Here is a 17978-nt window from a genome sequence, read left to right on the forward strand (position 1 = left end):
AGGCCACAGAATCTCAGCCACCCACTCCTGTAACAAACCCCTAACCTATGTCTGAGTTATTGAAGTCCTCAAATCGTGGCTTAAAGACCTCAACGTTCAGGGAATCCTCCAGCAAGTGACCTGTGCCCCATGCTGCAGAGGAACACAAATGTCCGAGAACAATTCTAAGGGGAAGGTGAATGCAGAGCTATGACACTGGAGATGCCCAGACCTCCAATGGGGGCAGCGTGGACATTAATAATGGGAAGATCATTTGTGAAATTAGTCGTCACTGACAAGATTTGTCTCTGTTCCTGTTTCACGCTGTGGTGTTAGTTAGAGGAATCAGTGCAGATTTTTATTATATTAATTAAACACTTAATTTTATTTAACCAAGCCAAAAACTTAATGTCACTTATTTTTTCTCTCTCCTAGCAAGAATGAATTGAATTTTGTGACTTTCTGGAAAGTGCAGCAAGATTAAATGTGGGGAATTCAGTCTCTGTGTTTGTGAGCTGATGCTTTCCTCTCACAGGTCAGTGCCTGCATTGAAATACCAAGAGGGATCTAAGAGCTGGTGTACGCTGGGCACTTCACTGGCAGAGCGATGTCTCTCAGGGTGTGAAAAAACCCCCCAAACCCATAGAGTTAAGGTGACCTAAGCCCTGGTTAGATAGTGCTAAAGAAAATGAAGAATTGTTCTGTCCATGTAGCTGTTACAGGGATGGGAAAACCCCTCCACTCACTGTTTACTCCAAAGTGCTAGAGCAGTGCCACAGCAGCGTTTTAAGTGTAGACAGAGAGAAAGTAGGTCTGGCTCCAGTTCGCACTGTGGATGCTCAGGTACTAAGGCTACAATAATAAGAACAACAGCGCAGTGCTTGCGTAGTTGGCAGGATTCAAACCTGCGCAGGGAGACCCCAACGGATTTCTAGTCCATCGCCTTCACCACTCGGCCACAACTACTTGACATATGCCAGTTTCACTACATGATGATTCTGTTCTCACTGAATTGTCACTTCAAATTGTTTGCTCAGACCAGCTTCCACAGCACACTCATGGCTGCATTAGTGTAAGTGTGTCCTTGGCTGAACAGCGAGAATTCCTGCCCATTTCCCTTCCGGCTGGAGCAGGATGGGAGTGTGTTTGTGTGAACGACATTGCTGTAGATTGTTGTTCATTCCCCACTCTGACAATTCAGACAGTCCCTTTCCTAGTCAAATCTCCAGCACATTGTTCCAATAGCAGGGGGCAGGATTTCTCTGGGGCACTGAGGGTTGGTGCGTGAACTCAGTCTTCCATTCCACCCTTGATGTTTCATGGACTAACAACAGCAGCAGAAAGAAAGAGCTGAGCCAATATCTCCCTGGCAGGGATGCAGGTGCCACGTCCCCTCTGTCTGACCATCGCCATTGCAGGAGAGAAGGGGTCACTGGAATCGAATGCCCTGGCTAAGACCAGAGACACACAGAGGTTTCGCTGTTCATGGATCTGTGCAAAGGAAATTTTGTCTCTGTGTGTCTCTGGTTCCCAGGTCTCGCCCATGGGGCTCCAGCAGTTTTGGGACCGGGTCACTCCCTTGGCCCCACCTGACGCCCCCAGGGGCCCCGGCAGTGCAGCGGAGCTGAGCAGCATCTGCCTGCTCACTCCAGTGGCTGCCGGCCCCTCCGCATGGCAGGGCAGGGTGGGTCTGTGCCTCTGCGCGCTGTCCCTGCCCCGACCCCCTGCAGGCAATGGGATGCTGTGGGGGCGGTGTCTGGGGGCAGCAGCACACGGAGGCCCCCCAGCCTGCCCTGCCTTGGAGCCCCAGGTAAGTGCCACACTCCTGACTCCCTCCCAGAGCCTGCACCCCCCTCCACACACACCTGCCTCCAACTCCCTCCCACAGCCTGCGCCCTGTCCCTCCACACACCCCCTCCCGCCCGCCCCAATCTCCCTCCCAGAGCCTGCACCCCCACCCATCCTCCTGTTCCCCCCACCCCCTGCCCCAGCCCAGAGCCTGCACCCAGCACCCAAACTCCCAGAGCCGTAACAAGGAATTTTTGTGCCTGAGGCAAGGGCCGGCTCCAGGCTCTTTGGCGGCAGGTCCCTGAGTCCCTGTTGGAGGGAAGGACCTGCCGCCCAATTGCCGCCGCTACTTCATTCATCCTTCGGCGGCAATTTGGCAGCGGGTCCCTGAGTCCCTCTCGGAGAGAAGAACCCACTGCTGAATTGCTGCCGAAGAAGTGGCGGCAGTAGAGCTGCTGCTGAAGCGCCGCTGATCGTGGTAGAGCTGCGCCCCTCCACTTTGCGCGCCCGAGGGAAGTGCCTCACTCGCCTCACCCTTGTTACAGCGCTGCAAACTCCATCCCAGAGCCTGCCCCCCAGAACCCCTCCCCCACCCAAACTCCCTCCCAGAGACCAGCCTCTCACCCCTTCTGCACCCAAACTCCCCCCAGAGCCTGCACCCCTCCTGCACCCCAATCCCCAGCCCCAGCCCAGGGCCTGCACCCTAGACCTCCTCCCCCCACCCAAACTCCCTTCCAGAGACCAGCCTCTCACCCCTTCTGCACCCAAACTCCCCCCAGAGCCTGCACCCCTCCTGCACCCCAATCCCCAGCCCAGGGCCTGCACCCTAGACCTCCTCGCCCCACACAAACTCCCTCCCAGAGCCTTAGGCAGGTGAGGGGCAGAGTTTTGGGGGGCGGGTTCTGGGCGGTATGAGTGACATTATTGGCCCACTGGGAGGACTGGCCCTGGCCCTAAGGTAAATTGTGGTTGAGACCCTGCTTTAAGGGATTGGAGCAATGCTGGAGAGACTGACGGGCAGGGAGCTGGGGAGCTGTGTGTGCCCCAAGGAGAGTTGTTGTTGTGCTCTGGTGACACAGAGCGGGGGTGGGGAGTTTGTAAGCTGTGGTGTTTGTATAGAAGAGAGAAAGTTTACTAACCCCCAGGTTAAAAACTGTTCCTGCTCTGAGCTATACAGGACACTCTCTGTTGTGAGGGTAGGTCAGTGGGTGAATGTTTCCCTGCAAGGTAATGGGTTCTTAGTTCCAATCCAAGTGATTCCCTTTAAAAACTTTTTCAAATGAAAATAAATTTCCAGACCCATCTCCAGTATGTTCAGGAGTTCTCTGAATGGGGGGTGGGGCTTGAAATGAATTTAAACACTCAGCATTTTCCTGTGCAAATGAATAAAGACCTAGCAGAGCTGTCCAGCAGCTGAAATCAGTTCCAGTCCTCGGCGTCTCTAAGAGGGACACTCGGTAGCTGAGGCACGTGGGACACCTCTGTCGTGAGGACAGGTGAAAAAATGCTGGATTCAATGAAAGCTGAGACCATAGGAGAGGAAGGTGAATGGCAGCACCACACGGGGTCATAACACTCAGACACGGGGCTTCTCTGTCACTGCCCCTGTGTTTTCCATCATTTATATCCTAAGGAACACACCCTCCCCCTCCCGCACACACTGTCACACACAACCTTCTCCCCTTGAGCCCCATCCCACCCCTACCCCTCTCCCCCACACACGCCATGGGACACAGCCTCTCGGTGACTCACCCAGATGGGGGCTTGTCTCTGCATCTCCCCAGCAGGGGAGCAGAGAGCCGAAAGGGCCACAGGAGACCAATGGAGCTAGGCAGGGATAGAAAATACTTCCCTTCCCTTCCCAAGAGTCCCGTTAATCTCCCCCATGAGACGTTCCAGCACCAGGTGGGCTCAAAGCACCAACCTTCCCCTGAGCCACGGAAGGGGGAACCAGCTCTATCACATGGAAGGAGGCTCCCCACTGCTGCTGCCATCCTGCAGCCTTTAATATGGATTTGTTTTAGCTAAAGCAACCCCCCCACTCCGCTAATCCATCCATGAAACATGGAGACAAACTCCTGAAAGCAGAGTCCAGTGGTGCAATGGGTTAGTGCCCAGTATTTACAGAGCAGTGCTGAGTGGAGTCATGCTGAGGTTGTGAATTCAAACTTCACCTACAGTACTAGTTTCCTTTAAGCAAATGGCTTCTGCCAATCATTTTGCCCTGCAGAAAATACAATTGCAGCTCAGAAGACACCGAGGTCCCCTTGCTTTACAGAGAGCAGGGCAGATTCCACAGATCTACCAGGCTCTGCTCTCCACCAGCCGCCTGTGTCAGGAGGGGTCAGGCAGAGCCCAGAGCACTGCCCCCAACTCCCCCTCAATCTTTGCTCCCCAAATCACCTGTGTGCTCACCCTCTTCGCTGTGAGACTCAAACCCTGCCTGGCTTTCTGTATGTTGGTGTGGTTTTCATCTGTTGTGTTGATGTGCATGTGGGTCCTGTGTGATTTTGGTGGATGCCGTGCATAGTTTTGTGTGTGCGTGGGTGTGTGTATGACTTTTGCATGCAGATTGTTTTTTGCTAAGTATTCTTTTGGTATGTGGTTTTTGTGCTTTCCTGTTGTGGGCTTTTGCTGTATTTTTTGGTGTGGATTTGTTCTATGTTTTGTGTGGCTTTCCCTTATGTGTATATGGCTCTGTGTGCTGGGTGGGTTTGGTTTTTGTTTATGTCTGTGTGGGCCTGTGCAGTCTGTGATGTTCTCTTTCTCTCTGTTTGTATCTTCATGTGTAAATTCACTGGAACTTTTCAAACTCTCCACAGCTTTGCCAATTTTCACCAGGAATTTTACTCATTAACAAATTCTCACTTGTTCCCTACCAGTTGGTGACCATTGCCCCAGGGGCCTGTCAGTCTCAGGGTCCTGATTTCCCATTGTTCCTTCCCCCTTCTAGTGGGACTGGGAACTAGCCAACCAAAAAAACCCCACTCAGTTTTAGTAAAGGGCCAACAGTCCCCTTACACAAGCTGGGCCTGTGAGGGAGGGAGAGCTCAGTGGTTTGAGTATTGGCCTGCTAAACCCAGGTTTGTGAGCTCAGTCCTTGAGAGAGCCATTTAGGGATCTGGGATAAAAATCTGTCTGTGGATTGGCCCTGCTTTGAGCAGGGGGTTGGACTAGATACCACCTGATGTCCCTTCCAACCCTGGTATTCTATGATAGGGTCACCAAAGTTCAGAGAAACTAGCACAAGCTGGTCCCATGGTGTAATGGTTGGCATGCTGAAATCTGAGTTGAAATCTTAGTGGGACCTTGTGGTAAATCCCTGGAGACCCAAGCGCTTTCCTATCTCCAGCTGTATAAGAATGAGCTGTTTACCTTGTGCTGAGTGACTCATACCCACTGGAGCCAGGTCTTTGGTTGGAATGGGGTCTAGAAGTGGCTATGGTTTGACTGGGTGTTTGGGATTTCTGATGCCCACAAGTTTGGCCCTTGTGCTTTCTACCACACTTTTCCTCTTGCCCACATGGCGCTCGAAGAAAGGAGTGTCAGGGCCAGGTTTCATAGTCAGGGAAAGGCAGGAGGGAGGAAGAGTCCCAGGCTGGAGCCCAGCACCTCTCCTCCTCTGGGCACCTAGGACAGAGGTGGCTGGTGCTGACATCTCCAAGGGAAGCTTAAAAGCCACAGAGCAACCAAGGGCAGGGCAAGAGGAGGGGAGAACCATGCCTATGCGTGGCCAGCAGACAGCCACAGAGACACCCAGCCAGGCTGCTCCCTGCTCCCTGCCATGCCGAACCCCCACTGAAAACCACCCGCAGCCAGCTGCTGATGCTTTGTGGCCAACATCAGAAGACGGTAGGAAAGCAGGGCCAGCCCCCCTGGTGGGGCCTCTTACCATTCCCACTCAAGGTGCTGACTTTGGCAGTGGGGCAGGAGATTTTACCCCAAGAGGCTTTTCCCCAGCTGGCGAGAAGCAGAGAAACACCCAGGCTCCCAAGGCGCTATGTAGCAACCCCCTCAAGCACAGGGACAGGTGCGCACTTGGAAGAGGGAAACTGCTCTACACGCTAGCCAGGGCAGCCGCCCATTTTCTTTGGCAAGTCAGGAATGGCAAAGGCGAGACTGGAAGCACCTGGGGCTCATGCCCCAGCCTTTGTAACAGCCAGCCCCCAACTCCTTCCCGGGGCTCTAGCTGAAGCCAGATTATTGGCCTGAGCGGCCAAGATGAGGTTCCAGCCCTGAAGGGAGCAGGACGTTCAGCACAAAGGTAAAACTGCACAAACACAACCACGAAGGGACTCGAACCCTCAATCGCCTGATCCGAAGTCAGACGCCTTATCCGTTAGGCCACAGGAGCAAAACCTTTCCAAGTACTTATTTGGAAAAGGCAGACACTGTGTTTCTCAGGTCCTCTACTGAGTGGGGCCGAGACTCTCTGGGCACAAGAAGTCGAGTTCCCAGCGAGATGTGAGACAATTCTCTGGAGCCAGGTACAGGACTTTGGCAGGGAGGCTCAGGCATGGGGGACTGGGGTGCAGCGGACAGACCAGCTATCTAGGTGCTTAGATTTGGTCTCACTGAGGAAGAGGAGGAATCCTGCTGATAGGCAGTGGCTGTGGAGAAAACGTGGGATGTCCAGGCTGCTCAGGTCTCCTTCTTCCAGCTCCTCATCTGGCTGAGCTGCTCCACCGGCCTGGACAAGTCCTCTGCATGCACAGCAAATAGCCCAAGAGCCATTTCTGCCCAAACCTGTGCTGGGGGGTGAGCTTCTGTCTTCCCTGTCCCATCTGCGCTAGAGCAGACCACTAGATTGAGAGAGACAGTCAACAACTATTAAGGCTAAGATTACATAAAGGGGGTCACAGAATTTGTGACTTTCAGAGATCTCAGTGAAATTTTCCACCTCAGCCCTGGGGCAGCAAGACTGGAGCTGTCGGCCGGTGGGGGCCTCACAGCTATCAGCCACCAGTGTCGGAAGGGGCTCCCACAGGCCCATGCCACCACGGATGGACCCCACAGCTCCCAGCTGCTGTGGGTGGATCCCAGAGCTCCCAGCCACCACATGGGACAGGGGGACCCTGGAGCTCCCAGTGGGGTGACTGGGTTATAAAGTCCGGTCAGCGGTGCTGCGGGGCTCAGGCAGGCTGGTCCCTACGTGTCCTAGGGCACCGCACTGTGCCCTGGAAGTGGCCAGTAGGTCCCCCCTGCTGCGCCGCTGACCAGGAGCCACCTGAGGTAAGTCTGCACCCCAACCCCTTGCCCCAGCCCTGAACCCCCCGAAACCCAGAGCCCCCTCTTGCACCCCAGAGCCCTCACCCCTCTGCACTTCAACCTCCTGCCCCAGCCCAGAGCTTCCTCCCACACCTGGAACCCCTCATCCCTGTCCTCACCCCAGAGCCATCCCCCGTCCTGGACCCCAACCCCCTGTCTCAACTCACAGCCCCCTCCTGCACTCTGAATCCCTCGACCCCACCCTGCAGCCCCCTCCTCCACCCCAAACCCCTCATCTCCCCACAGCTGCCACAGGCAGACCCTGGAGCTCCCAGCAGCCATGGGTGGCCGGGGAGCCCCCACAGCCCCACACCACTGCCTATGGACCCTGCAGCTCCTACGAGTGGACCCCAGAGCTCCCGGTTGCTGCGGATGGACCCAGGATTTCCCAACAGGCCTTGATGGCGGGAGGACCCTGCAGCCCCACGTCATTGCTCACAGACCCTGCAGCTCCGAAGCCCCGGGAGCTCCCAGCCGCCCCAGGCAAGAGAGGAGCCCCCAGCGCTCAGACACCGCAGGCAGAGCCCGGAGCTCCCAGTCACCGGGGGGGCGGGGGGGTGAGGAGAAGCCGCAGCCCCCGGCCATTGCAGGTGGCCCCGTAGCTCCCAGCCGCCACGGGCGGCCGGACGCCAGAGCCCCCAGCTGCCATCGGGACCCCCCGGCCGCCCCGGGCAGGACCCGTCACCCTGCGACCGGCAGAAAACAGCCACGTGCGGAAGCCCCTCGCGTCCTGTGACCCCCCCCGGCGCTGCGGCTTCTCGCCAGGCGGGAGGCGGCGCCGCTGCTGCGGTCTCGGTTCCTCCGCCCGGCAGCGGGACCCGGCCCCGCGCGGCCTCGCGCCGCTTCTCACGGGCGGCGCTGAGCTCTGAGCTCACAAGGCCCTGGCGGCTCCTCCCCGCATCGCTATCAGACAACGTCACCAATGGGAGCTGAGCCTGTCAGAAACGTCAGTTGGGGAGGGCCCAATGGGAGACCAGCTTTCAGAGACCCGCCCCACGCAAAGGCCAATGGGTGATTAGCTGTCAGAAAACTCTAGGCAGGCAGGCACCAGCCAACCAGGAACCACCCCTCATCTCAAGCCCCCAAACAGCCCCCCCACCCCCCACCTGTCCTATGCCCCACAGCAGCAGCCAGCACTGGGTGGCTCGTGTCACACCCCACAGCAACCCCCAAAGCAGAGTCTCAATTCCCCTCCCCCACCACTGCTCTTCATTAGGTAACAAAAACCTCACCCAGACACCAAAAAAGAAAGGAGACACTTTCTGCTTCCTACAACCAAGCTTCTCCCGCAGCCCCTTCCCCATGTCTGGCCACACGCTCCCAGCTCAGGGTGACCACACACCCCGTTGGGGCAGGCTCTGCTCAGCCCGGCTCCCCACAGCCTGCACTAAACATGTGGGTCCCAACCCCAAAACTTACTCATATTTTACCCCAATGGCCCCAAACTGCCGCTTTTAATATGCAAATAAGGTGCTGCCACACTCAGGCCACACCCGAGCTCTGCCGTGGAGCCACCCAGCAGAGAACCAGGTGATATTTAAATTAGCCAGGACGCCGCTCAGTCATTTCCCTCTGCTCCCAACAGGTGGTGCCGGAGAGCTCCGAGCTCGCTCCCTTCCCTTTCTCGCGTCGGCTTCAGCCCCCGGGTTATAAACGCACCAACCGGGGAGCAAGAGTGTGGGGCTGCTCCAGGGTGACCAGATGTCCCGTGTTTAAAGGGACAGGCAGGTCCGGGAGGACTTTTTCTTATATAGGAGCCTATTACCCCCCCACCCCTGTCCCGTTTTCCACAGTTTCTTCAATGTCACCCTATGGGGCAGCTCTGCGGGGACGGACTTGCACACCTGGGAGCCATCAGCCGGATCTGCATGCCTGGGAAGCTGCGTCCCTCCAGAGGCGCTTGAGAAGCCAAAGGGGCCGTGGGTGAGTTTGTGATGAGGTGAGTGTGAAGTGTGGAAGGGGGAGGGTGGCAAGAGGAGGTTTTGAGAGGAAGAAAGGTGCTGCTGAGCTGGTAGGGGAGGGCAAGGTCCCAGGCGGGTGTTGTGTGAGGAGCGGTGTAGGCCCCGAAAGGTGTCCTGCTGGGCAAGGGCAGGTGAGGAGGGCCAGGGCTTTTCCCAGGGCTGTTGCTGCGGCCAAAGCCTTTGGGAAGCAGAAGAGGGCCAGGGGTGCTGTTGCCTGCTGGGGCCCATGCGACGGTGTAGGTGTACGCTGACCAAGGCTGGTCTGTGGGAGCTGGGTCCACTCACCGTGCCCCTTTCCTCATTAGTATAGTGGTGAGTATCCCCGCCTGTCACGCGGGAGACCGGGGTTCGATTCCCCGATGGGGAGGGTGACCCCTTTTGAAGGGGGGGACAAAGAAATCCCTGGCCTGCCCGCCACATGCCTTGCATTCTCCTTCGATGGCCACTTCCCTTCGCACCCCGCACTGATGACTTTCACCTCCAGAGAGACAATTACCTCGCAAGGACACGCTGGCCCTAGCCAAAGCCTCCCCCGGGGCCTGCACGTGGGGGCACGTTTCAGAGCGGCAAAGGGAAATAGGCTGGCCAGGGCCATGAGGACAAAGGCCCAGACAAACGGGGAGGGACTTGGTCCAGGGGTGGAGGAAGACAGAAAAAGGGACAGGCATGGGATTGGCTTCCTCTCTTTTTTCCTTTGCTCAGCATTTGACCTGTGACTGTAATGGGGAGACTTGAGAAAGACCTGTGGCCGCCGGCGAGGTAGGTGGCCGCCCCGAGAGCGCAGAGCTGAGCATTTTCTGCTAGGTTGCTACCTGCACCCCCAGCGCCTGGCCGTGATCGTATAGTGGTTAGTACTCTGTGCTGTGGCCGTAGCAACCTCGGTTCGAATCCGGGTCACGGCATTGCTTTTTGGTGGGGAGGGGCTATCCTGCAGCACGCCTCGTGGTTTTTCCATCCTGGTGTTACAGAGATAGTGTACTTTCTTTCTTTCTTTTAATAAAATCCTTTTCTTTTTAGAACCTGATTGATTTCTTCCCTTGTTTGGATTTTCAGGGGAAGTGGAGGGGGAAAAGTGAATCTCTCTTTGTTTGATTCAAGGAGTTTGAATCAAGGTATCTTTCCCAACAACTAGGAGAGGGGGAAGAAGGTGGGGGAATGGTTTATTTCCCTTAGGGTTACGAGTCAAGGAGTTTGGATCTGTGTTCCCCAGGGAAGGTTTGGGGGAACAGGGCGTGTGCTAGACACTGGAACTTCTAGAGGGTGGCAGTTTTACCAGATCTAAACTAGGATTTAACTTGAGAGGGGCCCATGCAGGTCCCCATCTTGTGGATGCTAAAGTTCGAAGTGGGGAATAAACATATGACGGGGCGATGCCCGCAAACTCCGAGCCTGTCGACTAAGGGCTCCTGATGAGCGTGGTGGACGGGAAATTCGGCCATCTGACTTTTGGCCTTGCTGCCCGTAGCGGTCAGGCCGAAAAATCAAAAGCCATCCTCCCCAGGCCCACAGCCACCCAGGGGCTCCTCTGCACCATCTGGCCTCCACGAGTGCCGCACTCTGACCAGCTGAACCAGGCAAGCCACGGGAAACTTCTCAAGGTCTTCCCCTGGTGTGGGCTTGGATGCGAAAAGCACCTGGCCGTTCATCAGCTGTTGCAAGAAGTGTGCAGAGTAGGAGTAGCGATGGGGCTGTAGCTTTCCACAGCATCTCAATTTTGGCAGCTTTCCATTCCCCTTTTCTGTGTAATGTCCCTCCCATGGGTTTCACTTGCGGAACTGTACGACTCTGGCAGGGTGGCCATTTAGAAATCTTTTCCTTGCTTTTCTTTTTCGCCTGGCCCCAGCGTTAGGACCGTTTGGGTGTTTCAGTGTGTGTGTTTTCCCATTGGGAGGCATTTGGAAGTTTGGAAGGGGAGCTGAAAGAGGAGTCTTTTTCACAAGCAAGTTGGCTTTCTGCACAGGTAGGGCCCTTGGCCGTAAAGCTTAGCTCCGTCAGTGCGTCTGCATGGGGTTCCTCCAGTGCCTCAAGAGCCCGTGCTAAACTCTCGGTGTGGGCGTTTGGCTTGCGCCAGTCAGAGTGCAGTGCCTGCGTCTTCCCAGGGCCGGCTCCCGTGAGGCGCGCATAACTGGGGAGGAAAGGGGTAGAAGAGAAAGCAAGTGAAGCTGACTTCGAGTGGTGGTGCCCCTGGGCGGAGTGGTCCTCCTGCTCCTTCCTGTCGGAGGGGTGGGCTTGGGGGGTCTGGCTGTGGGCGGTGGGAGGATGGTGTCCAGGGAAGTCCCAAAGGTCACCCTGCGCCGGCGGAGTGTGAAGCCTCTCCCCTAGGTTGGGGTGCCGAGTATTAAGCCTTCCTCTGTGGCTTGGGCTGGGGAGCGTGATGCGGCGTCGGGTCCATTTGGGTGGAGCTGGCGGCCGGCAAGAATTTGGGCCATCAGGTCAACCCTCTGTGGACAATGGGGGCGAGCCGGCAGGCCTGCGATTTTGGCTTCGCGGGCGGGCAGCTCAAGCCTGGCCTCCTATGAGCCTGGAAGGCAGCCGGCCGGGCTCACCCGTCTCCAAGTTCCCTTCAGGCAGCAGGTGGAGCGAGGAGCCCAGGGAGGGGAGCCCAAGGAGGTGTCAGGAGCTTGGTCCTGCCCGGCGCCTGCGCCCAGCAGGGCTCTTGCCAGCTCCAGGCCCACCTGGTTTTGGCCTCTGCCACCCCTAGCAGTCAGCCAAAAGAGCAGAAGCCACCTTTTCCCTCCCGGAGTGGCCAGCATGGGGCTTGAACCCATGACCTTGGCGTTATTAGCACCATGCTCTAACCAACTGAGCTAGCCGGCCGACGGCAAGGCCTGCCTTGCCTGACCCTTTTGGAAGGAGTCACTGGCTGGCGCGGGGAACGATGTGGCCTCCGTTATCGAATGGATGGATCGAAACACCACCTGCCAAGGTAGGGGAATTAGCTCAAGTGGTAGAACGCTCGCTTTGCATGCGAGAGGCAGCGGGATCAATGCCCGCATTCTCCAGCGGCAAAGCAGCCCCAGGGCCTTCTCTTGCCCTTCTTTTAGAAGCCATGGACAGTCAGCCGGCTCAGCTCCTCCGGTGGCCTCCATCCCTCTCCCCGCTTGGCCTCCCAGAAAGCCAGCCCTTGCGGAGCACAAAGCTCTTCCTCCCCGGCCCTTCTCCCCCTTGCGCTGACTGGGAGGATGGAGACAGCTGGGGGAAGTTAGCTCAAATGGAAGAGCAGGGGAGAAGTAGTCAGACCCATACACACATTCTCCAGCCTGCTCTGCTCTGCTTTGCTCTGCTGGGCTGGGCTCTAGTGGGGGACCTGCACCTTTCTTTCTGAGCTCTCACTGGAGCACAATCCCTTTCCTCCTCCCTCCCTGCTAGTCTACGCCAAGCTCATTGGCCGGGAGGGAGAGCCACTCAAATACAGAATTACTCACATCCTAGGGGTCCATGAAGGGAATGAGGAGATGGGCGGGGTGGCATGCGATACCAGCTCAGCTGAGACCGTGAGACCTCGCAGCCTCCTGATCTCAGGCAGCATGGCAGCCGTGGAGCAGAGCAGAGCACGCAGACAGCTTGGAGACAGCCAAAGCGGGGAAGGGCTGCGTTGGTCTGGAAGAGGGAGTCGGTGGCTGTCTATCCTGGCGGAGGCAGGGTCGCTTTGCTGTATGCTGGGCCAGGGGCCAGGGAGCCTGCTAGAGTTGCTGAGCTGGGCCTGCTCCAGGCTTTGCTTGGGTTAGAGGAAAGTGGTGAAGATAAGAACGGCCCTCCTGGGTGAGACCGATGGTCCAGCTAGGCCACTATCCCGTCTTCTGACAGTAACCGATGCCAGGAGCTTCAGAGGCAATGGCCAGAGCAGGCAATCGTCAAGTGATCTATCCCTGCGTTGTCTTCTGAAGTTTGGTGCTTGTTTCAGGGGCTAACTCTCAGCCCAGACACACTCCAGGGAGGGAGCGTTGGTGTTTGTGCCGAGGAGCGTGGCTGGGACTCGGACCCCCTTCCCCAGCTCTGGGTAGCACGCCCCCCTCCCCCCCATTTCAGGCTGTGTTCTGCTTAAGGCCACAGAGCCCTTGCCTTTTTTTGCCCGGTGCCTGAGAGTCAGGCCAGCTGCAGGGAATTAGCTCAAGCGGCAGAGCGCTCGCTTTGCATGCGAGAGGTAGTGGGGGACGCTGCCCGCATTCTCCGAGCCTGTCGACTAAGGGCTCCTGATGAGCGTGGTGGACGGGAGAGTCGGCCATCTGACTTTTGGCCTTGCTGCCCGTAGCGGTCAGGCCGAAAAATCAAAAGCCACCCTCCCCAGGCCCACAGCCACCCAGGGGTCCTCTGCACCATCTTGCCTGAGCGGGTGGAAGTGGAGCCTGGAACTGAGCTGATGCGCTGAGGGTTATTTGCACTGTGCGCTTCACATGGAGGTGAAAACACGGGGCACAGATCTTTGAGCACAACCCTCATCCTGAGGAATGGTGGCGGGGGGGGAGGGCTGCATAAAGAGAGACTGGCTCTCCCTGGCGGGGCTGCAGTGGCTCTTCACAGGGGCAGTCCCACGGCCAATTGGTACCAGAGTTTTGCCGGCCTCCTTTCGTGGGCTGACCTGGCTCCTCTCTCTTTAGGGAGATTGGTGACCCCAAACTTTCCAGAAACCATCATAGCGAGGCCAACCTGAGCACAGACACCTGCTCAGCACCCCGGGTTGCAGCCCTGAACCCTGGCAATCAGCTACGCCCAGCTGCCCACCCAACAAGTGTTACACGCAGGAGCCTTCGTGCCCCGTGTGTTCAGGTCCTTCCCAGCGCCAGCTTTAAACTCCGCTGATCAGTTCTAAGCTTTGGCCACACGGGGGCAGCCTGGAGCTCAGCCAACACCTCCCATTGCTGGTTGCGTTTCCCACTCCTCGTGGCAGGTTCACACCCCGCAGGCAGATCTCTGAATCGGAGCCAAACAGTTCCCCAAATCCAGCGCTTTAGCAGCAGCTTTGCTAGGAAAGCGCTGACGTCCCCAAGTAACGTAAGAGCCAGAGCGCTGTGTCCGGGATCTTCTATTGGGCCCCTCACCGTGGGGTCTGTCAGGCGCAAGGAGAAACCAGGGAAATGTTTTCATGGCGTTTAAGGGCAGAAGGGGCCATTAGCTCAGCTAGTCTGAGCCCCGAATAACACAGAATTACACCATGACACGTATTGATCCCACAGACCTTAGACAGATCAAAGCGTTTCAGCCCTCAGGACGGAGGCTAAACTGGGTACCAGAGGCAGCGAACAAGGGACCCCCAAGGCAATGGCAGGGAACTGACGAGGTGAAATATGCCCCGATGATCCCAGCAGGCGACCCACCCCCATGCTACAGAGGTGGGAGTCCCTGTTCCTCCTGCCCTTAAGAATCTCTGGTGGTAAGTGGGTCCCCCCAGTTCCCCAGATAAGAATCCTCCATGTGATTTCCCTGGCTTCACCTCGAAATAAGAACATTGTGTGGCGGGAGTGGGAGGAAGGTTGTCTGGCAGATCTGTAAAGGGGACTGTGTCTCCCTGTCTGGCCCAGGCTCCTGGGAGGAAGTGATCTCAGTGTGTCTGGCTGTCTCCATTCCTCCCACCCATAAGAATCCCTGGTGTGTGGGTGCACCCTAGACCATTAAGGATCTCTGGGGGGTGGGTGTCTCTCTCCCCTAGTCAGGATCTCTGGGGCGTGCCTGTATAAAAAGAGACTTTGACTCACCCAGGCTGGGCTGCCATCATGGAACAGACCAGGTCCTTCTGTGGAGGGTTTACGTTCCTTCAAGGCCGTGATCTCAGTGTGTGTGGGTGTCCCTGTCCCTTCAACCCTTAACAATCCCCGGTGCGTGGGTGCGCCGGGCCCCATTACAATCCCCTCTGTCTTACTCCCCATGAGGGATCTGGTGGATGTCGGTGTTCTCCATGTTACTGGGGGTGTCTGGTGCCCCTGTCCCTCCTGGTTAATAGTGGAGTGTGTGGGTGACCCCCCGCCCGTTAAGGATCCGTGTTGTGTGGATGCCCCCGTTCTTCTCATTAAGAATGGTGCAACGGAGCATAAGGGTGTGTCCCCCACCCCATGAACTAGCTCCCGTGTGTGGTTCTCCTGACCCCATCCAGGATCTGTGGTGTGTGTGTGTCGCTGTTTCTATTTTCAAGATCTGTGTTGCAGGGGGCGTCACTCCCCCCAAGTCAGAATCCCCATCCTGTGGGTGCTCCCATCCCCCCAGCCAGGCTCTGCGGGGTAGGGGTGTCTATGCATCCGAAGAAGTGAGCTGCAGCTCACAAAAGCTCATGCTAAAATAAATTTGTTAGTCTTTAAGGTGCCACAAGTACTCCTGTTCCTTTTGCGGATACAGACTAACACGGCTGCTACTCTGAAACCTGTAAAAAGAGACCATGTCTCACTGTCTTGCCCAGGCTACGCTGCAGGGGCTATTCACAGGTGCGATCCCACTTCTGATCAGCACAGGAGTTTTGACCTGCTCCATTTCCGACCTGGGCCGGTTCACCCCTCTTTAGGCAACCTGGGGACCCCAAGCTTCCCCGGGATCACCATATTGATGCTGAACTTAGTGCGGACACCTGATCAGCACAGCCCCTTACAGCCCAAAACTCCTGAGCTCAAGCAATCTGCCGGTCTCAGCTTCCCCAGGAGCTGGGATGACAGGCACCAGCCACAGAGCCCGGCTTGTTTTGTGGCCTGGCAGCTGGAGCTTTAAACTCTGCTTGTGAGCTCTGTGCCTTGGCCAGAGGGGGACAGCCTGGGACTGGGAAATGCTCCTGCTTCCCCCGCCCCCGTCTCATGTCGAGCTGCAGGTGCCGCTGTCCTGCCAGGTAAGATACCGGCTGTTTCGGTGCCCCCTTCCCCAACCCAGGTGTCCGGGTACCTCTGCCCCCCATACAGAATCCTGGGTGTGTGGGTGTCCGTCCCTCTGCAGAGGATCCCGGAGTGTGGATGCCCTTGTCCCCCCCCACAACATCCTGGGTGTGTGGGTGCCACTCTCCCCCCCAGTAGATCTCTGGTGGGTGGGTCCCCAGGGTGTGAGTGCTCCCATCCCCCGATACAGGCTGGGGGGGGGGTATAACTGGCTCTCCCTGTCCTGCCCAGGCGGTGCTACAGCAGCTGTTCACAGGAGCAGCAACCCCACTGTCAACCTGCAGCTTTAACCTGCTCCAGGGGTGACCTGCTTCACCCTCCTGTGGGAGCCCGGGGACCCCGAACTGCCCAGAATCACCTGATTGATGCCGAGCTTAGCACAGACACCGGCTCAGCATGGCAGGGTGCAGCCCTGAGCCCTGACAATCAGCTTCCCTCCGCCTCCTGCTGCACAGCGAGGATCCCACGCGAGAGGCTTTGGGCCCAGTTTGTTCAGGAGCATCCCAGGCTCCAGCTGTAAACTCTGCTGGTCAGTTCTGAACTTTGGCCGCACGGGGGCGGCACTAACAGTCCCATCTAAACGCTGTTTGCGTTCGACCCTTCGGATCGCAGATTGTAACCCGCGGGCAGATCTCTGAGTGTAGCCAAATCCCTCCCCAAACTGAACATTGAAGCAGCAGCGCCCATTGGAAAGATCAGGATTTTTGCCTTTAAAAACAAGGGAAATGTCTCCAGCGAGAGACTGAAGAAGCTCAACTGATTTCATTGACTCCATAAATGTTCCTCTGTGTCCCCCTAGGAGTCATGCCCCACATTTTGGGAACCACTGAACCCTACTCGCTCATCAGGGGCTAGTGATGCCAAAGCCCAGGGAAAGGGAGAACAAGTGCGGGGCCCCCAGCACTGGAGCCATGTGAAGGGGCTGCAGGAGAGGGGCAATGGCTGGTGGCCCAGGGAGTTAAGGGCAAAGGGGGCACAGGAGGGGGCAGGAGTTAGGGGTGAAGGAGGTGCAAGGGTTGGGAGTGCAGGAACTAGCGGTAAAGGGGGAGTGGGGATCGTCCAGGGGCAATGGGGAAATGCCAAAGTACAAGCTTTGCCCAGGGCACCATTTCCCCTAATGCTGGTCTGAGCAAACAATTGGAAATGACCCTTCAGTGAGACCAGAACCATCGTGTAGAAAAGACCCTTTGTTAAGTGGTGGTGGCTGAGGGCTTAGGGAGATGGGTTAGAAAGCAACAGGCATTTGTCTGTGGAGGTTGGATTCTTGCCTGCTAGGCAAGGCTGGTGTGTGGTGTCTTCATGGCTGCACTTTCATTTTCTGATCTGCCACAGGGAGCCAAGTCTAGACATATTCAGAGGCTCTATGCCAGGGTTTCTCAAACTTCCTTTCACTATAACCCCTTTTTGCAAAAAAAACTTACTACATGACCCTAGAAAGATGCACCAAGCCCCTCTACACTGAGCAGAGGCAGAGGAGACAAAGCCTGAGCCCTGCCCCAGTTAGGGGAGGGCAAAACCAGAGCTTGAGGGATTCAGCCCTGGGTGGTGGGGCTCAGACTTTTGGTTTCAGCCCCAGGCACCAACAAGTCTAATGGCAGCCCTGGCGACCCCATTAAAACAGGGTCACATCCCACTTTGGGGTCCTGACTCTCAGTTTGAGAACCACTGCTCTATGCTGATGGGAAAGAGTTTTCCTGTGGGTGCAGTTAATCCACTTCCCAAGAGGTGGCAGCTATGTCACTGGGAGAAGCTATATCGGTGGGTTTGCAAGCTGTGGTGTTTGCCATATTTAAGAAGTTTAATCAAACCCCATTTTTAAAACCACCTGTGGTCTGGGAATGGCAAAGGAGCTCGATGAATCTGGGTTTGTCCTTCAAAGTCCTGGAGATCACGATTCCACACTCTTAGTGTCATGGGGATATTGCTCAGTGGTAGAGTGCTTAACTGCAGTTCAAATAATCCTCAGTTCAAACCCCACTGTTCTCTTATAACCCTCTTTCTTTTTTTTTAAAAAAGGAAAACATTTTCATTTCCATTGTCCATTATGTTCAGGGGCTCCTCTATACAGGAGTGCTTGATATCAATGTAAACACTCAACATTTCACTGTCCAAATGCATAAAAACCTAGCAAAGC

The 17978-nt window shown here is 56.6% G+C and overlaps 3 non-coding genes across 3 annotated transcripts; 1 reads left to right on the forward strand and 2 right to left on the reverse strand.

Moving 5' to 3' along the window:
* Positions 1 to 863: 863 nt before the first annotated feature.
* On the reverse strand, positions 864 to 945 carry TRNAS-AGA. The gene has a single exon. It is a non-coding gene; the product is annotated as a tRNA-Ser (tRNA).
* An 8346-nt stretch (positions 946 to 9291) lies between these two features.
* On the forward strand, positions 9292 to 9363 carry TRNAD-GUC. Its single transcript has one exon. It is a non-coding gene; the product is annotated as a tRNA-Asp (tRNA).
* Positions 9364 to 11739: 2376 nt separating this feature from the next.
* TRNAI-AAU lies at positions 11740 to 11813 on the reverse strand. Its single transcript has one exon. It is a non-coding gene; the product is annotated as a tRNA-Ile (tRNA).
* Between the last annotated feature and the right edge of the window lie 6165 nt (positions 11814 to 17978).

This window comes from Mauremys mutica, unplaced genomic scaffold (assembly GCF_020497125.1).
Source record: "Mauremys mutica isolate MM-2020 ecotype Southern unplaced genomic scaffold, ASM2049712v1 Super-Scaffold_100264, whole genome shotgun sequence".
Taxonomy (NCBI): Eukaryota; Metazoa; Chordata; order Testudines; family Geoemydidae; genus Mauremys; species Mauremys mutica.